Source organism: Scyliorhinus torazame, chromosome 17 (genome assembly GCF_047496885.1).
Source record: "Scyliorhinus torazame isolate Kashiwa2021f chromosome 17, sScyTor2.1, whole genome shotgun sequence".
Classification (NCBI taxonomy): domain Eukaryota; kingdom Metazoa; phylum Chordata; class Chondrichthyes; order Carcharhiniformes; family Scyliorhinidae; genus Scyliorhinus; species Scyliorhinus torazame.
Genome location: NC_092723.1, coordinates 182078337 through 182102626, shown reverse-complemented (window position 1 = coordinate 182102626; position 24290 = coordinate 182078337). Strand labels below are relative to the sequence as shown.

The following is a 24290-nucleotide window of genomic DNA, read 5'->3' as shown; positions in this document are numbered from 1 at the left end:
TGTATTGTACCAAAAGCCTGACATTCTATGATTCCACGTTACTTGTGCAGCTAGCAGATATGGAGGAACAAAACTATTTAAATCAATTAATAATGTACGTTTTAGTGTGCTGAAAGCTTTGAGTGATTTCAATATTATTCTGATGCTGCTGAATTAACCTGATTAAGCATGTCATTTCATATGGTGTACATTTTTACAATCTATATTCCAGCGATTATTCCCATCTACGTACCGTTGATACCTAATAGTAGATTTGTGAACGGGATGTGCACAGTTTCAATAATTAGATACGTGGTGATATGAATTCATAGCTGTAAAACTTGAATGCAAGTTATATGTACAATACAAGTGTGGGAGGGGAGATTTTTGGCTAAACTCACAGAATTCATTCTCACATCAGGAAAACCAATTCCATTTGTGACTTACCATTTCCGACATTTGCATTTAAAATCTTCAGCCTTCTTTTGGCATTTTTAATCTCCCATTTTGTGAGGTTACAGTAATTAACCCATCCCTGTGACCCTCCCTGAAATGAACAAATTTCATAATCCGTTATTCAACCCCTGCTCTAACCAAAATTAGTCCATGATTTTAGCCCCCTCCCCATTTCCTGTTACATTGATGGTGACAGTTCAGACCCTGAACGAGGCACCTGCTCAAAATGCAATTGTAAAAGTCATGATATTAACGTCAAGGTGGGGGGAATCCCACACACTTCCTCAATTTCCTGCTCTTTGAACTCATCATGAGCCAGGAGAAGCCCAAGTCCTCCTTGAATGCTGAACACAGGGAAAGTCGCAACCTCGCCAATGCTAAACAGAAGGAAATTCACAACGTGACAAAATTCACAACCTCCCCTGATCTGTTACGAGCGAATTCCCAGCTTTCTCCAGTCCCACAGTGATTGCTCTGGAACCCCTCCTCCTGCTAACCACAGCTGACCAATGCCACCAGCCACTGAATGTGGCCTTCCGCAGAACAATTCTCACGCAAACCTGTTGGCTGCTAGTGAATCTAGTCAGCCCTGACATTACGATTGAACCTCTACCTCTCTGACCTGTTTGGCTGCACTGCCCACTGCCGGAATCCGATGTACCTTAAGCCTGCAGATCGTAAAAATCAAGGTCTTCATCTCTCTATGATTTGTATTTACTTTAATGTTAATCTGGAAGTTTCACAGGTTCTCTGGGCATGAACCAGATCAGTGTATTTAAATGAGTAATTAAACTCATCTCATAGATTTCATAGAATTTACAGTGCAGAAGGAGGCCATTCGGCCCGTCGAGTCTGCACCGGCTCTTGGAAAGAGCACCCTACCTAAGCCCACACCTCCACCCTATCCCCATAACCCAGTAACCCCACCCAACATTAAGGGCAATTTTGGACACTAAGGGCAATTTATCATGGCCAATCCAGCTAACCTGCACATCTTTGGACTGTGGGAGGAAACCGGAGCACCCGGAGGAAACCCACGCAGACACGGGGAGGATGTGCAGACTCCGCACAGACAGTGAGCCAAGCCGGAATCGAACCTGGGACCCTGGAGCTGTGAAGCAATTGTGCTAGCCACAATGCTACCGTGCTGCCCGCAAATGTATTGCAACACTGAGGTACCAAGAATAACAATTTTTGATCCATCTGATACAGGCACCTGTCTGCGGGAGAAGATCCTCTGTTTATGACCATGCAACCCAAATTCCCGTTGCCTTTTTTGTATGTGCATTTTGATTGCTGCTCTAGACCCGAATCTGGTGCACACCTTCAGAGACCGTTCAGCCATCGTGCTGCCGTAGCTGGGGTTTTGACAGGGGGTGGGGATGATTCTGGTGTGTGTTATGTAAATGTATTATAATGATGATCTCGACATTGTACGTTGTGGAATGTGGCCTGTTACAGATAGGGGAGGTGACAATCTCATCATGCTTCATGGCAATGTAAAATGCGACTTTGCACGACTCGCAATATTTTCCGTTTCCACCGCTGAACCCACCTGGCGTGCACATGAGAGGAAAATACCAGCCGGCTCCACAGATCGGGGCACCATCTTTAAGGGACGCCCCGATCTGAGTTTAAACCAGCATGGTCATCATGACTAAACTGCAGCTTTTGTTTCGAAATGTTCTTCTATTCTCTCCTTTGGTAGATATTCCTTTATTCTTCCTACCAGCAATGTTAAGCTGACCAGTCTACAATTCCCAAGGAAAATTCTGCTTCTGTTAAGTATGAAAATTACAATAGCCATCTGGCAGTCTTCTTGCATTACATCCGTTTATAACAAATTATTAAATATGGGATCAGAGGTGAGCTGGCAAGATGGATACAGAACTGGCTAGGTCATAGAAGGCAGAGAGTAGCAATGGAAGGATGCTTTTCTCATTGGAGGGCTGTGACTAGTGGTGTTCCGCAGGGTTCAGTGCTGGGACCTTTGCTGTTTGTAGTATATATAAATAATTTGGAGGAAAATGTAACTGGTCTGATTAGTAAGTTTGCAGACGACACAAAGGTTGGTGGAATTGCGGATAGTGATGAGGACTGTCAGAGGATACAGCAGGATTTGGATCGTTTGGAGATTTGGGCGGAGAGATGGCAGATGGAGTTTAATCCGGACAAATGTGAGGTAATGCATTTTGGAAGGTCTAATGCAGGTAGGGAATATACAGTGAATGGTAGAACCCTCAAGTATTGACAGTTAGAGAGATCTAGGTGTACAGGTCCACAGGTCACTGAAAGGGGCAACACAGGTGGAGAAGGTAGTCAAGAAGGCATACAGCATGCTTGCCTTCATTGGCGGGGACATTGAGTACAAGAATTGGCAAGCCATGTTGCAGCTGTATAAAACCTTAGTTAGGCCACACTTTGGAGTATAGTGTTCAATTTTGGTCACCACACTACCAGAAGGATGTAGAGGCTTTAGAGAGGGTGCAGAAGAGATTTACCAGGATGTTGCCGGGTATGGAGGACATTAACTATGAGGAGAGGTTGAATAAACTTGGTTTGTTCTCGCTAGAATGAAGGAAGTTGAGGGGGCGACTTGATAGAGGTGTACAAAATTATAAGGGGCATAGACAGAGTGGATAATCCGAGACTTTTTCCCAGGGTAGAGGGGTCAATTACTAGGGGGCATTGGTCTAAGGTGCGAGGGGCAAGGTTTAAAGGAGATGAGCGAGGCAAGTTTTTTTACACAGAGGGTAGTGGGTGCCTGGAACTCGCTACCGGAGGAGGTGGTGGAAGCAGGGACGATAGTGACATTTAAGGGGCATCTTGACAAATACATGAATAGGATGGGAATAGAGGGATACGGACCCAGGAAATGTAGTACATTTTAGTTTAGACGGGCAGCATGTTCGGCGCAGGCTTGGAGGGCCGAAGGACCTGTTCCTGTGCTGTACTTTTCTTTGTTCTTTGTAATGCCTCTGCTACCTCTACCTTGAATTCTTTTAAAATGTTGCAATCCACCCTGACCAGAGGCTTTGTCCTCTTTGATGTCAATAGTTTAGCAAATAAATCCCCTTTTCTTATTTCAAATGCATTTATTTCATGGCTCATCTCATCATTCAATGTCCTGTCTACCCGAAATATCTTCCTACTAAGGTGGAGGGGCAGGTATTATGGAGGAAGTGGGGAGGCTGCAGAAAGATTTAGACAGTTTAGGAGAGTGGTCCAAGAAATGGCTGATGAAATTCAACGTGGGCAAGTGCGAGGTCTTGCACTTTGGAAAAAAGAATAGAGGCATGGACTATTTTCTAAACGGTGACAAAATTCATAATGCTGAAGTGCAAAGGGACTTGGGAGTCCTAGTCCAGGATTCTCTAAAGGTAAACTTGCAGGTTGAGTCCGTAATTAAGAAAGCAAATGCAATGTTGTCATTCATCTCAAGAGGCATGGAATATAAAAGCAGGGATGTACTTCTGAAGCTTTATAAAGCATTAGTTAGGCCCCATTTAGAATACTGTGAGCTATTTTGGGCCCCACACCTCAGGAAGGACATACTGGCACTGGAGCGGGTCCAGCGGAGATTCACACGGATGATCCCAGGAATGGTAGGCCTAACATATGATGAACGTCTGAGGATCCTGGGATTATATTCATTGGAGTTTAGGAGGTTGAGGGGAGATCTAATAGAAACTTACAAGATAATGAATGGCTTAGATAGGGTGGACGTAAGGAAGTTGTTTCCATTAGTAGGGGAGACTAGGACCTGGGGGCACAGCCTTAGAATAAAAGGGAGTCACTTTAGAACAGAGATGAGGAGAAATTTCTTCAGCCAGAGAGTGGTGGGTCTGTGGAATTCATTGCCACAGAGGGCGGTGGAGGCCGGGACGTTGAGTGTCTTTAAGACCAAAGTTGATAAATTCTTGATTTCTCGAGGAATTAAGGGCGATGGAGAGAGAGTGGGTAAATGGAGTTGAAATCAGCCATGATTGAATGGTGGAGTGGACTCGATGGGCTGAATGGCCTTACTTCCGCTCCTATGTCTTATGGTCTAAATGCTAAAGTGAAATTTAATATTTCTGTGATATTATCTTGTTTATTGCTTTCTGGCCCTATTCCCTTCACAGCCTTTTTCTCTATTGATGTGCCTGTAAAATAATTTATTGCTTTGTTTTAAGTTCCTTGATGTATTGATTTCATAGTTCCCTTAGTCTTCCATTTTTTTTTTTTTTACTTCTCTTCTAATCTCTTTGTATTCTCTCTTACTGTGAACTCATCTGTTGTCTATGTATTTAATGAAAGCTTCTTTCCTAACCTTTATTGCCTTTATTAATCTATGGCATCTCGCTAATGTTAGTGCATTCTTTTGTTTTATATTTTTCCTGCACTCTGTTGAACACAGTTTTAAGTGTTTCCCATTGTTGCTTTATTTTGTTGTTTTTCAATATTGTTGCTCATTTTATTTTTCCAAGTTCTATTCCCAGCCCCTCAAAATCAGCTTTCTTCAATCTGTTAGCTTGCTTTTCACCATGCTTATGTCCTTCTTGATCATCCTCTGAAAAAGGGTTATATTATGGTCACTATTTCCTAGATGTTCACCTCGCTACTGACTCCATCCCTCCCTGGCAGTAGCCTAAAATTAAGCCAGATTAAGTTTGTAATCTTGGTGTCACATTGAACATGAGATGGGTTTCCAATGTAATTTTCATGTCATCCCTAAAACCACCTGAACCTATCCCATAACGTCACCTGACTTCACCTTTGTCTTGGTTCATCTACGACTGAAATATTCATTCATGCCTTTGTTATCTCTCAGCTCCACTGTTCTAACGTACTGCTGGCTGGTCTCCCACATTCCAACTTCCGTAAATATGAGGTCATCCAAAACATTGCTGCCCGTCTCATGGAGTCCCTAACGTGCAGAAGAAGGCCATTTGGCCCATCAAGTCTGCACCGGCCCTTGGAAAGAAGAGGTCTCTATCTAGGCCCATGCCCTCACCCTATCCCCATAACCCAGTAACCTCATCTAATCTTTGGGACACAAAGGGGCAATTTATCAAGGCCAATCCACTTGACCTGCAGTAGTGGGTGCCTGGAACTCGCTACCGGAGGAGTTGGTGGAAGCAGGGACGATAGTGACATTTAAGGGGCATCTTGACAAATACATGAATAGGATGGGAAGAGAGGGATACGGACCCAGGAAGTGTAGAAGATTGTAGTTTAGTCGGGCAGCATGGTCGGCACGGGCTTGGAGGGCCGAAGGGCCTGTTCCTGTGCTGTACTTTTCTTTGTTCTTTTGGTGATGCCTTCAGTTGCTTCGACCCAATCTCTTCCATGCACTCCTCTGCCTCTCTAGTTTGCTTTCCTCCTTTAAAATATGCCTTGAAACTTTGACCAAATCATCTGACCTAATATCTTCTAATGTGGCTTTCTGTCAAACATTATTTAATAATACCCCTGTGGAATGCCTAGGGACCTTTCATGGGCCGGTTTAACTCCGTGGGCTAGACAGCTGGTTAGTAATGCAGAACAAGGCCAGCAGCGTCGGTCCAATCCCGTACCGGCTTACCCGAATAGACACCGGATTGTGGCGACTAGGGGCTTTTCAAAGTAACTTCATACTTGTGACAAAATATTATTATTACATTAAGGGTGCTCTGTGAGTATAATTTGTTACTTTTCTGTTATCTGTACTGGTTAATTCCCCATTTCTAGATCCATAGCGAATTCCTTGTTGGTCCTTTTACAGATTGGGTTAGAAAAGGGTCCTGTCCACAATGTAGGAGCTCCATTCCCTTTTATCCTTCCCACATCTTCTATCCAATTAATATCAGGTTAGTTGCAATCCTGCACGAGTATTGTTCTGTTTTTTTACTCAATTCCTTACTACTTTGGCTGCACATTTCTTCCTCCACCTCCTTATCACTGGTACTAGTCTGTAGACCATATCTACAAGTGTAATTTAATCCTTATCATTTCTTATCGTTATCCATGTGGGTTCTATTTTTGTCTTGCTGATAGCTTTGTTTTCTATTGTCAAAGGGCCCACCAAGGCACAATCATCGCCTCCTTACATGCTGCTTTGGGATTTTTTTTCTATGATTGAGCCATTATTTAAATGTGTGTTGTTATTGTTTAACTCTATCTGTGCAAGCATTCAGTGGCTGATTGTTAATAGAGAAAACAGAAGTAACATACAGCTCTGTATTACTTAAATTGAATCAACTGGTATTCGCAATATCCGGCTGGGGGTTAATTGCAGGCCATGCCAATCAGAGTGGGCGTTGGAGTTAATTACATGGTAGTAGACAGCTTGAAATATTCAGGGATATTTAAAAAATTTCATGACTACAAAAAGCTTGACCTTTGGCGTCATGGGCACAATCCATAGTTTTAATTATTTGGAATAAGCCAGGGATTACATTTTCTATTTATTTTTATAATACGTTTACTTGACCAATTTTTGTTCCTTTCCATTCTAACATTTTTTTGGCATTCCCAGTACATCTTCCTTTATGAAAAGATGGATCTTAAGTGTAGTCTTTCAATCTCTGTCCCACGACATTAACTTTCACCAAAAATTTCAAAGGAATGCTGTTTCAAAGACTTGTAGGATTGCGAAAGGCCCCTTGAGCCTTATGGAATTGCCCTCCATTTATTGCATGGGGATCATTTTAATGCCCCAAAATGGGTGGGCTTGGTTCAAGCGGGAGGTTGGAGAGCTCAAAATCTGAACAGGAACCCAAATCGTCCACTTCCCGTTTTAATGGAGACTGGAGGGACGGCAGGTTAGTCACAAATATTTCGATGAGACGGCGAGCCTTCATCGTAGCAGTGATTCTATCCCTAAACCACAATTGACAAGCTTCCAGAAACTTGTCATGTAAAAGGAGGGAGAAGGGCTGAATCCAGGAGCTGAACACGTTTACAGCACTAATTGTTCCCCCCCCCCCCCCCTCCCCAAATGAATGTAGAATTAGATTGATTTGCAGGGGCTTTGTTTTCACTTTATCATGGAGCAGATCTTTTTTTATACTTCCTGTTTTAATGAAGTACAAGCTGCCAGTTGACACAAGGCCACTGGCCGGGTCCCATCCGTTCCTGCAGCTGCGCATCCCGCACTCACTCACCTCCCACCAAGGAATACCCAGGCCATAAGTGACTTAAAACTGGGAGAAGAATCATTTTGTGCTCAGCACGGAAAGGAATTTTAGCGCTGGTTAATGGAATGCTTTCCACATTTCGACACCCCGTGTCAAAATGCAGTATTACTAGACTACTGCAGCGTAGTAAATCCTTACCACAAATTGCGTGTTTTAACACCAGTCTCAAGAATGTATCCTTCGCGCATCTTGGCTCAGAGTTGTCCCAATACATTATGTACTGACTTTCAGTTGGTGGATGGAGGCTTAAAATACGGGTGGTTCATGGTGTTTAAAATCCAACACGTTTTTGTCATTTGTTTTAAAAATAAATTCACGGACACCAAAAGTGGGACGTGATATATATTTGACTTTTTGACTGTAGCTACTTGTAACAGCCTCCCAGATAATAGAAGGTTCGGTTTCTCACCCATAGTTGTTGATGTTATGTGCACCGTTTTTACTAGAAACCCAACAACAATGTTTGCTGCAGTTGGTTACATTCTCACCACACTATTTTGTCCAGGACATTCGCAGAGTGGTAATCGCACGTCAGCAACTCCTTTAGCAGCCTCAGTGAGATGGGTAAAACCAGAAGCAGCCAGCGAAGAGCGGGTGCCGCTGGTCTAAAGAACTCCAGCAGGTTTGAACTCAGGTGGCCACAGCGGTCAGTGGCTGAAGAACCATGGGCGGGATTCTCCGCCCGTTCACGCCGGCGGGATTCTCCGCTCCCGCTGCAGTGAATGGAGTTTTGGCCGAGCACCAAATTCCCTGATCACGCTGGCAGCAGGAGCGAGGTGAAATCGGAACGGCGAATCCCGGCAGGTTATATAAATTCATAGTCACAGAAACATCCAATGCAGGGGCAGACCATTCAGCCCATCCTGTTTGTGCTGGCTCTTTGAAAGAACAATCCAATTATTCTCACTCCCCTGAGAAACCACATCCTCCAGAGAACATTTGTAGATGATATATTTATTTAATTTGTGCTTTTGTTTCTCTATGATTCCTTATTGGACCAAGTTTGAGAAGCCCACAAACGCTAAAACCCTGGTGCATGACATCCTGTTTGTATGCTGTAATAGAAATCCTTACACCGTTCAAAGTGTTTGCTTTTCACATCTTTTACCTCCCGCTGCGCCGCCTCCCGCTGGGTGGAGGCAGCCACTGGCTGTGATGTATTTCCCGTCGGAAACGTGAATTGACAATCTGCAGCTTCTCGGATCAGTGTTCCAACTGGACCATTGAGGATGTTGGCTTGTGGTCGCAGAGCAGGGCTGTTTCTAACTTTCCCAGGTGCGTTTCCCAATCCATGGGATTCCAAAATGAAATAGCATTCATATTTTCAGGATAGTGCCTACGTCATTTTAAAATAATCAGCAATTATACTGTGGGATAACATGCAATCGATCATTAAAGGCACAATCATCCCATTGTAGAAGATAAAAATCGGCCTACTAGCATCATAACCAGCACTTCTAAATGTATTGAATATGCCTTGGTGATGTAAATCAATGCAAACGTGTTGGTCCATTGTATAATTATTGTTGTTTTTTTCACTGTTTTAATAATGCCAGAATTGCATTGGAATTGAGTACTAAAGCCATTAATCGAATGACCGGCACGCGCAATAAGTTCTCACAGGACATCTGGCAATGCTTTGACTTTACTGTTGCAATGTAATTACAACCAGTGTGGCGCAGATTTCCAAAAGTTATTACCTTCTTTGGATCGTTAAAATTATTTCAAATTGCATTTAGTGTGAACAAGGAGGAAGCTGACTTGTTGCAGGAAATGGCAGCAGCGCATGGACACCAGGTTAGCTCTGCAGTTGTAAGCAGATCTTCAGAACACCACTTTGAACAGCTAGAGTTGGGGTGGAGAACCAAAAGTAACAACAGCTCAAAGTTGTGAGTTTGCGACATTCTAAACCAGGCTCAAGGATCAAACCAGTACCTGCAATGTTACAGCACCCAAAGGTATTCAGTAAGTACAGTGAGACCACATACAGTGAACCACTGCTGTTAAATTCAAACGAACATGCAAACGTATGAACTAGGGCAGAAGTAGGCCACGTGAGCCTGCTCCACCATTCAATAAGATCGTGGCTGATCTGATTGTAACTTCAATTCCACATTCCTCCTACCCCCGACAATCTTTCACCCTCTTGCTTGTCAACTCAATCTATCGATCTCTGCCTTAAAAATCTTTAAACTCTCTGCATTCGGCACCTTTTGAGCAAGCTCATGTCAAAGCTCCGAAACCTAGGACTTGGCTCCTCACTCTGCAACTGGATCCTCGACTTTCTGACCCACAGACCATAATCAGCAGGAATAAACAACAACATCTCCTCCACAATAGTCCTCAATATGGGGCCCCGCAAGGCCGCAAACCTAGCCCCCTACTATACTTCCCTGTACACACGACTGCGTGGCAAAATTTGGTTCCAACTCCATCAACAAGTTTGCTGACGATACGATCATAGTGGGCCGGATCTCGAATAACGACGAGTCAGAATTCAGGAGGGAGATAGAGAACCTAGCGGAGTGGTGTAATGACAACAATCTCTCCCTCAATGTCAGCACAACTGAATAGCTGGTCATTGTCTTCGGGAAACAAAGTACTGTACACGCCCCTGTCAGCATCAACGGGGCCGAGGTGGAGATGGTTAACAGTTTCAAATTCCTAGGGGTACACATCTCCAAAAATCTGTCCTGGTCCACCCACGTCGACGCTATCACCAAGAAAGCACAACAGCGCCTATACCTCCTCAGGAAACCTCATTAACGGTACACCCCTGTATGCTTCACCCGATGCCGGTGTCTATGTATTTACATTGTGTACCTTGTGTTGCCCTATTATGTAATTTCTTTAATTTCCTTTTTTCATGTACTTACACCTGGGTAGAACAGGAACTGATGTCCTGGGGAGGCTATTTGCTAGAGCGGTTGGGGAGTGTTTAAACTAATGTGGCAGGGGGATGGGAACCGATGCAGGAAGTCGGAAGGTAGTGAAATAGGGACAGAAACAAAAGTCAGAAAGGGGGAAAGTGTAAGGCAGAGAAACCATAGTCAAAAATCAAAAAGGGTGACAGTACCAGGTACAGTGACTGTGGGGAGCTCAGTGAACAGGCCCAGTAATACTAAAAGGAAGAAAACAGGAAGTAAAAACAGAAATGGAAAGTGACGCGGCAGGTTGTTACATGAAGATATGGGTTCTAACGACAAGGAAAATTAGGAGAAAAGTTAAGAGGAAATATAACTTAGGAGAGGTTACTGATCAAGGTGTTAAGATTCAAAACAGAGGTATAAAAGCCAACGTAAGTGTACTTTACCTGAATGCTCGTAGTATTTGGAATAAGGTAAATGAGTTGATGGCGCAAATCATCGTGAATTATTATGATTTAGTGGCCATTATTGAAACATGGTTAAAGGATGGTCACGACTGGGAGTTAAATATCCAATATCAAACTATTCGGAAGGACAGAGTGGATGGTAAGGGGAGGTGGTGTAGCTCTGTTATTTAAGGATGACATCCGGGCAATAGTAAGGGATGACATCGGTGCTATGGAGGATAAGGTTGAATCCATTTGGGTGGAAATCAGGAATAGTAAGGCGAAAAAGTCACTGATAGGAGTAGTCTATAGGCCATCAAATAGTAACGTTATGGTGGGGCAGGCAATAAACAAAGAAATAACTGATGCATGTAGAAATGGTACAGCAGTTATCATGGGGGATTTTAATCTACATGTCGATTGGTTTAACCAGGTCGGTCAAGGCAGCCTTGAGGAGGAGTTTGTAGAATGTATCCGCGATAGTTTCCTAGAACAGTATGTAATGGAACCGATGAGGGAACAAGTGGTCCTAGATCTGGTCCTGTGCAATGAGACAGGATTGATTAATGATTTCATAGTTCGGGATCCTCTCGGAAGGAGCGATCACAATATGGTGGAATTTAAAATACAGATGGAGGGTGAGAAGGTAAAATCAAACACTAGTGTTTTGTGCTTAAACAAAGGAGATTACAATGGGATGAGAGAAGAGCTAGCTAAGGTAGACTGGGAGCAAAGACTTTATGGTGGAACAGTGGAGAACCTTCCAAGCGATTTTTCACAGTGCTCAGCAAAGGTTTATACCATGTTGCTAACTTTTGGTTGGCTCTTAAATGTTGCTCGTTGTGTCTTTACTTAATTTCCTCTGTTTCTATAACCTTTGCTCTAGAGTCGCCAGGTATCTTTATGATACCGTCATGAGGTTCAAGTTCAAGTGCTGATCAATAACTCAATACACCAGTTAGTAAGTTTCAAATCGAAACACGTTTATTATACACAGTCAATCACTACTCATGCATGAACTCTACTTACTAGACTATCTCTTTCACTAAAAGGCCTATACTTAGCTTCGGAACTGGCCCACCAGGTCAGGGGAACAAATGGCCTTTTGTTCGATTCTGAGTCTGCAGGATTCAAAGCTGGTATGGACTGGTAGCTAGGAGCGCCTATCTCGTAGCGTGCGTTGACTGGAGACTTACTTGGTTGATGCAGCGGCTAGGCAGGTCACTGTCAAGGGTTGTTTCGAGCTGCTGAGTGACCCTGCCAAGAAGGACGAATTGAACTTGGGGACTCTACTTTATAGTCCCCAGGGGCTTCGCGCCGTTCGGGGCGGACCCCGTACCTGGTTCCAAGTGATTGGACTACGTTCTGATCACTTGGATCGATTTGTGTAATACTGGAGCTGTTCCCTGATCGCTGGGCGGTTCCTAAGTGTCCGTTGGCCTTCCTTTATCTTGGCAACTGCTGGCGCCGAAGAGTGTGGCTTGGCCTTATTTACCTTAAATGTTTCCAATTGTTCCCGGGGATCGCTCATTAATATGCAGATGGCTGTTAGTTTCAGTGCTGTCTGGGTTTCTGCAAGTTCTAATACACAGGAAACTTTGCACCTGCTTGTTTTTCCTGGCTTGACTGAATTTCCCTGTATTCTTTGCAGACCTCCATTTTAAGTCGGGAAGTGGCCAGCCCAGGTGGCTACACGCCCTCCTTGTGATCCCTAACGCGAAGCGTGAAGGATCACATAACTGCGTCGTCTTCACTCCCTGACCCAGCGAGCACTCTTCCATGGCCTCTACACTGACCATAACTATGTAAGAAATTTTTAACTGACAATTCTAAGTGGCGCTATGTTCAACAGGGACATGCAGTACTACATTAAGAAACGGTACCTCTAACTATCTTCCATAAACTACACTCACTTAAACATCCAATCATACTAACTTCCTAACAATACAAAAATAATAGCAGCATTCACATTTCCCTCTGGCTTGGCGGTCAAGCTCAGAGTTGTACAATCTTTCATTTGCAAATGAGACATATTTCTTTATTTACAAATGATGCGAAACAAATGTCCTTTATTGTAGATCAAGGGGTTCGGGGGCCTGGTGAAAACCGAAAATAGGGGATCTCATCCTGTATACCGGGGTGCGAGAGCGGTAGGCTCTCCTTCGCCATTTTCTCATGCGGATCGTCTGCACGATGCTGCAGAATATCGCCAATGCTAAAAGGGATTCAATTACATATGAAAGGGAGTACCACGTTATAAACCTATCACACCATGATGGTGTGTTCTTACTTGTCACTGGGCTCTGGGTGCTATGGGGAAGTGAATGGGCCGGGGGGGTCGGGGTCAGTGGGTTCGTGTTCGCACGTAACCGAATACAAATTATAATGGTAACGAAAAACATGTATGATGTCTTCATTGTTCTCTTCTTTTTTTTCTTCGTCTCTTCTCTCTTCCTGGAGCTTCTGGAATACTGTGGCTCAAGTATAGTTTCTGTTACTATCTTGTTTAATATCTTGTACGTTAGCATGTCTGTCTTTTAGTGTCAATTTCCCTTTATAGTGTCTGCACGTCCTCCCCGTGTCTGCGTGGGTTTCCTCCGGGTGCTCCGGTTTCCTCCCACAATCCAAAGATGTGTGGGTTAGGTGAATTGGCCAATGATAAATTGCCCTTAATGTCCAAATTGCCCTTGGTGTTGGGTGGAGGTGTTGAGTTTGGGTAGGGTGCTCTTTCCAAGAGCCGGTGCAGACTCAAAGGGCCGAATGGCCTCCTTCTGCACTGTAAATTCAATGATAATCTATGATTAATCTAGGACAAAGGTTCGGCACAACATCGTGGGCCGAAGGGCCTGTTCTGTGCTGTATTTTCTATGTTCTATGTTCTACAATTGGTCACCATGCGTGACTCCCTAATTTTTTTTTAAACCGAAAATTTGGACTAGACGTCTAAGAGAATACTGCCGTACTGCGAGGCGTCTCGCAGCCTGTGTGATTTACCATCCTAGTGTTTGAGGATGTAAATAGCATAGGGAAGCAATCCTAAGGGTTGCTAAACCAAACAAAAGAATTTTGAACGTAATCGAGCCAAAATGGGGTGCGTATGGGCCGCGCGGGTAAGATTTGGATGGAATCCCCAGGTAGGACGGTGATCAATGCCGTATGTGCTCTACCCAAGCGTAGCTGACCAGAGGGGGGTCCTCAGGCAGGGCGGAGACCACTGCCGTTTCTCCACTGCCTGAGCAACCGACAACAACGGGTAAGAATGTGGTCATCGTGGGGGCTGCCTCTCGTGATTACCTTCGAATCAGGAGAGTAGTTATGATTGTTGTCTGCCGACAGACTATTCCTCTGAACTATTGCCTGGGACAAACTTGTACCTTTAACAAGTTTCTGTCGACAGACTAGTTCCTCTGAGCTGTTGTCTGGGACAAACTAGATCCATTAACAGCCGGGGGCCGTTAAAGGAGTGGTGACGTGGGGCCGTGAAAACTTTCGAGTTTACACACAACACTTAACGATAACATTAACGAACAAACATTCAACAAACATGGTGCAGGTTCCATCAGAAAGGACACCGTTTCTCCCAACCGGTTTCTTTAAAACATCATCTGGACACCTCAGTTATCAGTTGCGAACAGGGTCGCAAAGGGGTTCTCGTTTTGGAAGTCAGACTCAATGTCATCATCTTCTCCCGGATGCCATACTCTTGAATGGATGAGGGTTGCTAAAGCTGCGTGGTGTGACTTGGGGTCCATCTCGTCGTTTCGGACGAGCCTGTACGAATTGTCACGGTGCCAAATAGTGGTGTCTAATTCTGTGGGGATGGAGTCGGGGTCATCATCATAGGGCGGTGGTCTTTGGTAAGGTTTGTTAAGGAATGTGATCAGGAAGGGATCACTCGAATCGTGTTCAGATTCGCTGGGTGTGGGGCCTGTTGCATGGGGATAGTAGGGAGGCGTGCTGTGGCTGTTGCCTGTGTCACAGTCGCTGTAGCTGCTGTTGTTGTCTGTGGGCGTTCCGGGGCGGAGTCTAGAGTTCGGCGGTGGAGTCGAGGTCGAGTCCGTGAATGGGGTAGACGTGTTGGGGGAGAGTAGGGATACGTTGGCTGTGGGCGGGGCGTGGTCTGCTGCGTCGAGCATGACGTGGTGTGCGTGGTTAGACTGCGAGCCATATGCCTTGAGCTGGTTAATATGAAACCACGCGGTCTTCCCGTTGGGGTACCTAATCTTATAAACGGAGTGGCTTACTTTGTCCGCAACGGAATACAGACCCGAATACTTAGGTGACAGGAACGTGCTGGGGTTGTAAATGGAGAGCATGACCTGCTGTCCTACTTCAAACTCAGTCGCATGCACTGTCTTGTCAAAACAGGCCTTGCTCTGTTTCTTCCTGGTGCCTAATTTTACTGTGGCTGCTAGCTGAGTCGTTTTTACAATTTCGACTAATTGTTTCACTGCGTTCTCGTGTGTGAGGGCCGTCACCTCGGGGCTGGTCAAGTCGAGTCCTAATAAAAATTCTGTGCCTTTCATGGGGCGTCCGGTCATGAGAGTGTGTGGGGTGTATCCTGTGGATGTCGAAACAGTGTTACGCAAAACATTAGTGCAAAAAGGAGGACTGAATCCCAAGTGGTGCTGTTTTGTTGGACCATTTTCCGGAGGGTTGCTTTCCGGGTCCGATTCATCCGCTCCACGATACCACTTGACTGGGGGTGGTATGCGATGTGGAATTTTTGGGTAATGCCAAATCTCGTGAGGACGTTCTTCATGACACGTCCCGTAAAATGGGAACCTTGGTCGGATTCAATGCTGCGGGGGAGTCCCCATCTCGTAAAGATGTGGTGGGTCAAAATCTTAGCTGTAGTCTTTGCCGTGTTTGTTCTAGATGGGAATGCTTCTACCCATTTCGTAAACGTGTCTATCACAACTAACACTTGTGACTATTCCTGCTAGGGGGCAATGGTCCTATAAAATCAATCTGGAGGTTAGTCCAGGGGCCATTAACGGAGCGGGTGTGGCTAAGCTGAGCTTTCTTTGCGTATCTGTCCGGATTGTTTTGGGCACAGTTAAGGCAGTTTTCAACATAGTGCGTGACGTCTTCCTTTAAATTCGGCCACCAACAGAGCTGCCTGAGGTGGGCTGTAGTGGGGTCAATTCCCTGATGCCCATGACTATCATGGAACAAACAAATAAGCTGATTCCTGTCCTGTTCAGGAACCACATAAAGGGTGTCTTTTAGGACCACACCGTCATGTGTGGTCAGTGCATTTTTAAACCTATCGGATGGGGCTGGAAAGTTTCCTTTTAAAATCTCCCTGAGATTACTATCTTGCTTCTGGGCCTGCACTAAAGCTTCGATATTTGTCTGTGAGACCTGAACTGCATTCACTGGGGCGCTTTCAGGGGAGTTCCAAAAATATGCATGTCTGGAACCTGCTGTAGCCAGTGCGTCGGCTTTTACATTTCCAGGTGGGGAGGAACGGTGGTGACTTCGTACTTTAATGATACCAAATGTCCTGTCCTGTGTCCAAAATGTGCCGGAGCAATGGGGCTGAATGGAGGGGTTTTCCGTCCGCGGAAACAAATCCTCTTGCTTTCCACAGGGGTAGGAATTCTGTGAGGCTGTTACAGACATAGAGGCTGTCCGAGTATATGTCTGCTGGGCTGGGGAAGGAATCTGGGTGATCTATAATGCACGCAATGGCTGCAAGTTCTGCCGCCTGCGCGCCTAAGTGTCCTGGTAGTTTTAATGAGATTTCTTCTAGGGCACGTCCCTGCGCGTCCTCAACATAGATGCCGCATCCTGTAATGCGCTTCCCGTTTAATATAGTGGAAGAACCATCCACATATATTTTCAAGGGTGTGCACGTCTCTGTGTGCTGGGGGCTCTGGGGTGAACTACCTATCTTTTTGGGGGATGTTTTTGCGATAAAGGGGCCTGTGTTGTGGTGCGGTGAGATGATTTCACATTCGTGGGGGGTGCCTGGGTACTGAAGGTTGTCGGCTAGGAAAGTGTGGGTCTTGGTCCTTTTAACAGTGATGACCCGTCACTGCAAAAGAAGAGTCCATCTGGCTGCTCTGATCTGGCTTACTGTACCATCCTTAAGTCGTCCGTCTAGTAAAAGTTGGGTGGGGGTGTGTTCCGTGAGGATTGTGATGGGGTTTAGTCCGATGTATGAAAAGTATTGAACTGCCCAGAAAACTGCGAGCAGGTGCCTTTCACAGGCCGAAAATTCCTGCTCCACTGGATCTAAAACTTTGGAGGCGTAAGCCACGGGTCTTAACTGTTCGTGCCGTTCCTGGAGGAGCACGGCCGAAAGGGTTCGATTTGTGCTAGCTATATCTATAGCATAGGGGGAAAGCAGGTCTGGAACCTGTAGTGCGAGGGCTGCAATGAGTGCGCGCTTTAAATCATCTACGGCATCCGTGTGCTGCGGAAGCCATTCCCAAGGGGCTCCTTTCTTTAGGAGTTCCGAGAGGGGTGCTGCTTTGGTGGCGAAACCGTCAATATGGTTTCGGCAGTAGCCAACCAGTCCTAAAAACAACCGGAGGGCGGAAACATTCTGGGGAAGGGGCAATTTGACAATAGAGTCAATTCTTTTATGCTCGATCTTGCGTTTGCCATGCGTGATAATCGTTCCCAAATATACCACTTTGTTTTCCAATTTGCTGTAGGAGTTCGGTCAGAAGCGCGATGTGCTCTGCCTTGGTGTCTGTCTGCAGTAATAGGTCGTCTACATACTGGACCAGACATTCGGGGCGAGAAAATGTTGATAAACCATTGGCCAGCTGTCGGTGGAAAATGGAGGGGGAGTTGTGGAATCCTTGTGGAAGGCATGTCCACGTGTACTGCTGACCTTTGACAGTGAAGGCAAATTTGTACTGGCACGCTTTTGCCAATGGAATGGACCAGAATCTGTTACTGATGTCCAAAACCGTAAAATATGGTGAGTTGAGTCCCTGTTTGAGCATGGTCTCGGGACTTGTGGCTACTGTGGGGGCTGTGGCGGGGGTGACTTTGTTGAGTTCCCGGTAATCGATGGTCAGTCGCCATGATCCATCGGGCTTTCTCACTGGCCAAATCGGGGCATTATTAGTAGAGGCTACTGATCTAAGTACGCCTTGTTCTAATAAGCTATCAATAACTTTTGAGATTTTTCCCTCTGCCTCTTGGGCAAATCCATATTGCTTCTAGGGTCTAGGGTCAGGTCCTGTTATTTGAACCGAACCAACCATCCTGCCGCAGTCATGTTTATGACTTGCAAATGCGGTCCTGTTTTTCTGAAGAACTGCCCTAACTTGTTTGTCTGCGCTAATCGTGGTCGGGTCAAACCAAAAATCGCCGACTGCGCTAATCTTATTAGCATACTCACCTACTGTGAGCGTTGCAGGGGCTCTTGCTGACTTTGTCATTTTCCAGACACATTGTTTTACTGGATCAAATGAAAGGTTGTGGGAGTTCATGAACTCGATGCCCAAAATGTGTTCTGCTGTGTGGTCCAGATCGACCAAAACTATGGGGTGTTTTGTTGTAATGTTGCCAATTTGAATGGGTACAGGGGCTGTGATGTGTCCCTGCTGTGAGTGGCCTGTGAAGCCGCTGAGGGTGATGGTGGCTGTAGTGGGCCACATGTCTTTTTGGAACATGGTGGAGGAATTAATTGTGGTGCTGGACCCTCCTGTGTCCCAGAGAAATTCGATGGGCTGTCCCCGTATTTTCGCTGCAACGACTGGTCGGCCGGACCTATCCCAAAGGGTGTCGCAGACCCAGCTGGTGGAGCCCGAACACCGTCAGTCAGTTCCATTCATGTCTGTCTGGTCTGAACGGGTGCCTACACTATGTATGGGCTTGGTCCTGTTATTATTCAGAGTGCCTGCCTGCTGGAGTCTCTGTGGCTTTCGTGGGGCATTGCACTCTCGTGCAAAGTGACCTAATTGTCCACAGTTCTAACACTCCTGTGGTTTCTGTGGGGGGCTGTTCATGCCTTCATTCACCCATGCGGGGTTCTGGTGCGCTTTAACTGCTTGGATATCTGCCTCTGCCTGCTGTTCTACGGGTTTTCTAATCGCGTGTTTGTTGTGGACAGATTGCTCCCAGGAGCGGGACAACCTTTTTAAAACCCACTTTTCGTTGTGCATTTCTTCCGAGGGGTCATAATTACTACAAGCTTTTTGTCCTGCCTCTGTGGCATGGGAGATAAGGGTGCGGGTCCATTTGGCCATGTTGTCTGGGGACAAATGGGCGCGGTCTAAGTTTCCGAAAACGGCTGTAAAATGGATCCACAGGCGTCCAGCAAACGCTGTGGGGTGTTCTGTTTTCTTCTGCCTGCACTTATTCAGGCCTTCTACTGGGTCACCTCTGTTATAACCGATCGCGTCTAGGATCGCCGTGTGCATCTCTGCAAGGGTGCCTCCTCCTACATTCTGTGGGTCGGGAAGGGCTGCTACAACAGAAGGGTCTAAGCTTGAAACTGTGAGCTTCACTTGCTCACCCTCATCCAGGCCGTACATGGTCGCCTGCCGCTTCACTCTAGCAAAGAAGTGGTGGGGGTCTGAGGTGGGGAGGAACGGTGTGATCTTTTCGCACGCGTCCCGTAATTGGGTCACGGTTAAGGGGATGGTGTAAAGGAATTCCGCGTCTCCGTCCGATGTGACTGTGCGGTGGGTAATTACTGGATTCATGGGTGCCTGATCTATCTGCTCTGTGGGGGGTTGGGGTGCTTTTCTCCTTTGGGGCTTTCCTTGCGCACATGTTCCCTGTACATATCTATGCGCGGTTTTGTTTAGTTCTTGCCAATCAGGGCCGTCTTCTTCACCTAATTCGGATCCAAAGGTGCTTTGAAACCCATTTTGCACTGAAAGCAAAGACTGCAGTTCCGCAATCTGCTTCCGGCATTTTGTATGATCCACTGAGCTTTGTCTGTGCTCTGTGGTGGCAGCATGGAGTGCTCTTAACGCTGCTTTTAGATCGCTGCACTGCCTTTGCAATGCCTCTACCTGTTTCTCTGTCGCTTCTCTTACCAGGACTGCACGTTGCATGTCCTGATAGGCCTTATCGTATTGCGTTTGTAAGCTGCTCAGATGCACTCGACAAGACTGGTGTGCCCGCTTGGCATCATCCACCTCTCCGTCCTTTGCTGCCAACTTCCTTCTCAAGTCTATATTCTCTCTCTCGATCTCACTAACATCGACCTTGCTCATTCGATGTCTCTCTTCTCTCTCTTTGCGGAGCGTCTGAACGACCTCCTCTGTGCCTCACAATTGTGCCAGACAGGACATGATTGCCATCGGCTTGCGAGCTTTTCCCAAGCTCTTCTGGTGGATCTCTGACAGGTTCTCCCACCAAGTATGTCCTATACTTCCAGGTCTTGTTTCCTCATTATCACAGAATTCACTCCAAAGGGGCCATCCTTTCCCTTTGAGATATTTTCTGATCTCTTCTTCCCAAACGGGACACTGTCCTACTCTGCTGCTGGTCGCTGCGACCACAAATTCTTGGGGGTTCATAAGGCGTTCCATTGCCTTCATTGCCATTTTTCCTATCTGAATGCTCTCATTTAAAATTTGGAACGAGGGGTACTAAGGCGGTGCTGTAAACACGGGTATGGCGTCCGCTACTTTCCGGAATACAAACTCCCGACATTTTTTTCGCAACAAAATCTTATCAGCTTTACCTTATAGCCTTGTTAGTTACGCATGCATTAACACGCTTCCGAATTATGAGGATTGATCAGAACTGCTTGAACATTTGTGAATGTTTCTGTTCCCAATTGGACTCTCAATTCAAATTTTGGGTTCTCGGAGTGGTTAGGCCACTTCTAAGTCGGGTCCCGTCAGATGTCGCCAGTAAATGTTACTAACTTTTGGTTGGCTCTTAAATGTTGCTCGTTGTGTCTTTACTTAATTTCCTCTGTTTCTATAACCTTTGCTCTAGAGTCGCCAGGTATCTTTATCATACCGTCACGAGGTTCAAGTTCAAGTGCTGATCAATAACTCAATACACCAGTTAGTAAGTTTCAAACAAAACACGTTTATTATACACAGTCAATCACCACTCATGTATAAACTCTACTTACCTGACTATCTCTAACACTAAAAGGCCTATACTTAGCTTCGGAACTGGCCCACCAGGTCAGGGGAACAAATGGCCTTTTGTTCGATTCTGAGTCTGCAGGATTCAAAGCTGCTATAGACTGGTAGCTAGGAGCGCCTATCTCGTAGCGTGCGTTGACTGGAGACTTACTTGGTTGATGCAGCGGCTAGGCAGGTCACTGTCAAGGGTTGTTTCGAGCTGCTGAGTGACCCTGCCAAGAAGGACGAATTGAACTTGGGGACTCTACTTTATAGTCCCCAGGGGCTTCGCGCCGTTCGGGGCGGACCCCGTACCTGGTTCCAAGTGATTGAACTACATTCTGATCACTTGGATCGATTTGTGTAATACTGGAGCTGTTCCCTGATCGCTGGGCGGTTCCTAAGTGTCCGTTGGCCTTCCTTTGTCTTGGCTCCTGCTGGCGCTGAGGAGTCTGGCTTGGCCTTGTTTACCTTAAATGTTTCCAGTTGTCCCCGGGGATCGCTCATTAATATGCAGATGGCTGTTAGTTTCAGTGCTGTCTGAGTTTCTGCAAGTTCTAATACACAGGAAACTTTGCACCTGCTTGTTTTTCCTGGCTTGACTGAATTTCCCTGTATTCTTTGCGGATCTCCATTTTAAGTCAGGAAATGGCCAACCCAGGTAACTATAACCAACAAAAAGGAAGGACGGTAGAAAGAGGGAAAATCTACCGTGGATATCTAAGGAAATAAGGGAGAGTATCAAATCTAAGGAAAAAGTAGACAAAGTGGCAAAGATCAGTGGGAGACTAGAGGACTGGAAAATCTTTAGGAGGCAACAGAAAGCTACTAAAAAAGCTATAAAGAAGAGTAAGATAGATTATGAGAGTAACCTTGCTCAGAATATAAAAACAGATAGTAAAAGTTTCTACAAATATATAAAACAATAATATTGGTCCTTTAGAGGATGACAAGGGAGATTTAATAATGGGAGATGAGGATATGGCTGAGGAACTGAACAGGTTTTTTGGGTTGGTCTTTACATTTTGGTGGGAAAATCAGCAAAAGGGATTATTATTTAAATGATAAAATATTAAAACATGCTGCTGTGCAGAGAGACCTGGGTGTGCTGGTGCATGAGTCACAAAAAGTTGGCTTACCGGTGCAACAGGTGATTAAGAAGGCAAATTAAGTTTTGTCCTTCATTGCTAGAGGGATGGAGTTTAAGACTAGGGAGGTTATGCTGCAATTGTATATGGTGTTAGTGAGGCCACACCTGTAATATTGTGTTCAGTTTTGGTCTCCACACCTGAGAAAGGACGTATTGGCGCTGGAGGGTGTACAGAGAAGATTCACTCGGTTAATCCCAGAGCTGAAGGGGTTGGATTACGAGGAGAGGTTGAGTAGATTGGGACTGTACTCGTTGGAATTTAGAAGAATGCGAGGGTTCTTATAGAGAAATATAAAATTATGAAGGGAATAGATAGGACAGATGCGGGCAGGTTGTTTCCACTGGCGGGGAAAGCAGAACTAGGGGGCATTGCCTCAAAATAAGGGGAAGTAGATTTAGGACTGAGCTTAGGAGAAACTTCTACACCCTAAGGGTTGTGAATCTATGGAATTCCTTGCCCAGTGAAGCAGTAGAGGCTCCTTCATTAAATGTTTTAAGATAAAGATAGATAGTTTTTTGAAGAATAAAGGGATTAAGGGTTATGGTGTTCGGGCCGGAAAGTGGAGCTGAGTCCACAAAAGATCAGCCATGATCTCATTGAATGGCAGAGCAGGCTCGAGGGGCCAGATGGCCTACTCCTGCTCCTATTCTTATGTTCTTAATGATCTGTTGAGCTGCTCGAAGAAAAATACTTTTCACTGTACCTAGGTACACACGACAATAAACAAATCCAGTCCAATTCAAAGGGAGGTCCAAAGATTCACAACCCTCTGGGGGAAAGAATTCTCCTCATCTCTGACTTAAATGGGCAACCCCTTTTTTTTTTTAATTTAGAGTACTCAATTCATTTTTCCAATTAAGGGGCAATTTAGCATGGCCAATCCACCTACCTTGCACATCTTTGGGCTGTTGGGGCGAAACCCACGCAAACATGGTGAGAATGTGCAAACTCCACACGCACAGTGACCCAGAGCCGGGATCGAACCTGGGATCTCGGCGTCGTGAGGCAGCAGTGCTAACCACTGCGCCACCGTGCTGCCCAACCCCTTATTTTTAAACAGTTACCCCCTAGTTCTAGATTCTCCCACTCGAAGAAACCTCTTTTCTACTTCCATCCTGTTGAGACCCAACAGGATTTTATATCTTTCAATCAAGGCGCTTCTTCCACTTCTAAACTCTGGCGGGTACAAAGCCAGGCCTGTCCAGCTTTGCCTCGCAAGACAACCCTCCCATTCCAAGTATTAATCCAGTAAGCCTTCCCTGAACAGCTTCCAATGCATTCACATTGTTCCTTAAATAAAGTGATCAATACTGTACACAGTACCCCAAATGTAGTCACACCAATACCCCGTACAACTGAAGCATACCCTCTGTTGTTTTGTATTCAATTCCCCTTGCAATAAATGTTAACATTCTATTAGCTTTCCTAATTATTTGCTGTATCTACATTCTAACCTTTTACTATTCATGCACAAGGAAATCCAGATGCCTCTGCATTTGAGAGCTCTGCAATGTCTCACCATTTAGATAGTCTGCTTTTATTCTTTTTGCTCACATGAACAATTTCACATTTTCCCACATTATACTCTGCCAGATATTTGCCCACTCAACAACTGATTTATATCCCTTTGTAGCCTCCTTATGTTCTTTTCACAACTTAATTTCGTACCTACCTTGTGTCATCAGCAGATTTAGCAGCCATTCCTTCGGTCCCAGTTCCACATGTATTGATACATTTGCACAGGTGGTATAATGAATCATTCCCAGTATTTGAATATTTATGATCTGGAGAATATTTGGCATTCTCAGGCTTCAAACACACAATAAATAATTTTTATTATTGTCACAAATAGGCTTACATTAACACTGCAAAGAAGTTACTGTGAAAAGCCCCTTGTCACCACTCTCCGGCGCCTGTTCGGGTACACGGAGAATTCAGAATGTCCAATTCACCCAACAGCACGTCTTTTGGGACTTGTGGGAGGAAACCGGAGCATCCAGAGGAAACCCACGCAGACACGGGGCAAACATGCAGACCCCGCACAGACAAGTGACCCAAGCGGGAAGCGAACCCAGGACCCTGACGCTGTGAAGCCACAATGCTAACCACTGTGCTATGAACATACGAGTTAGGAACAAGAATAGACCACTCAACCCCTCGGCCAATG

The 24290-nt window shown here is 45.5% G+C and overlaps 1 protein-coding gene across 11 annotated transcripts in view; it reads left to right on the top strand.

Moving 5' to 3' along the window:
• Positions 1–24290, top strand: part of mrtfba (myocardin related transcription factor Ba) — a 324052-nt gene that overhangs the window by 239372 nt on the left and 60390 nt on the right. The gene's annotated exons all lie outside the window — the stretch shown is intronic.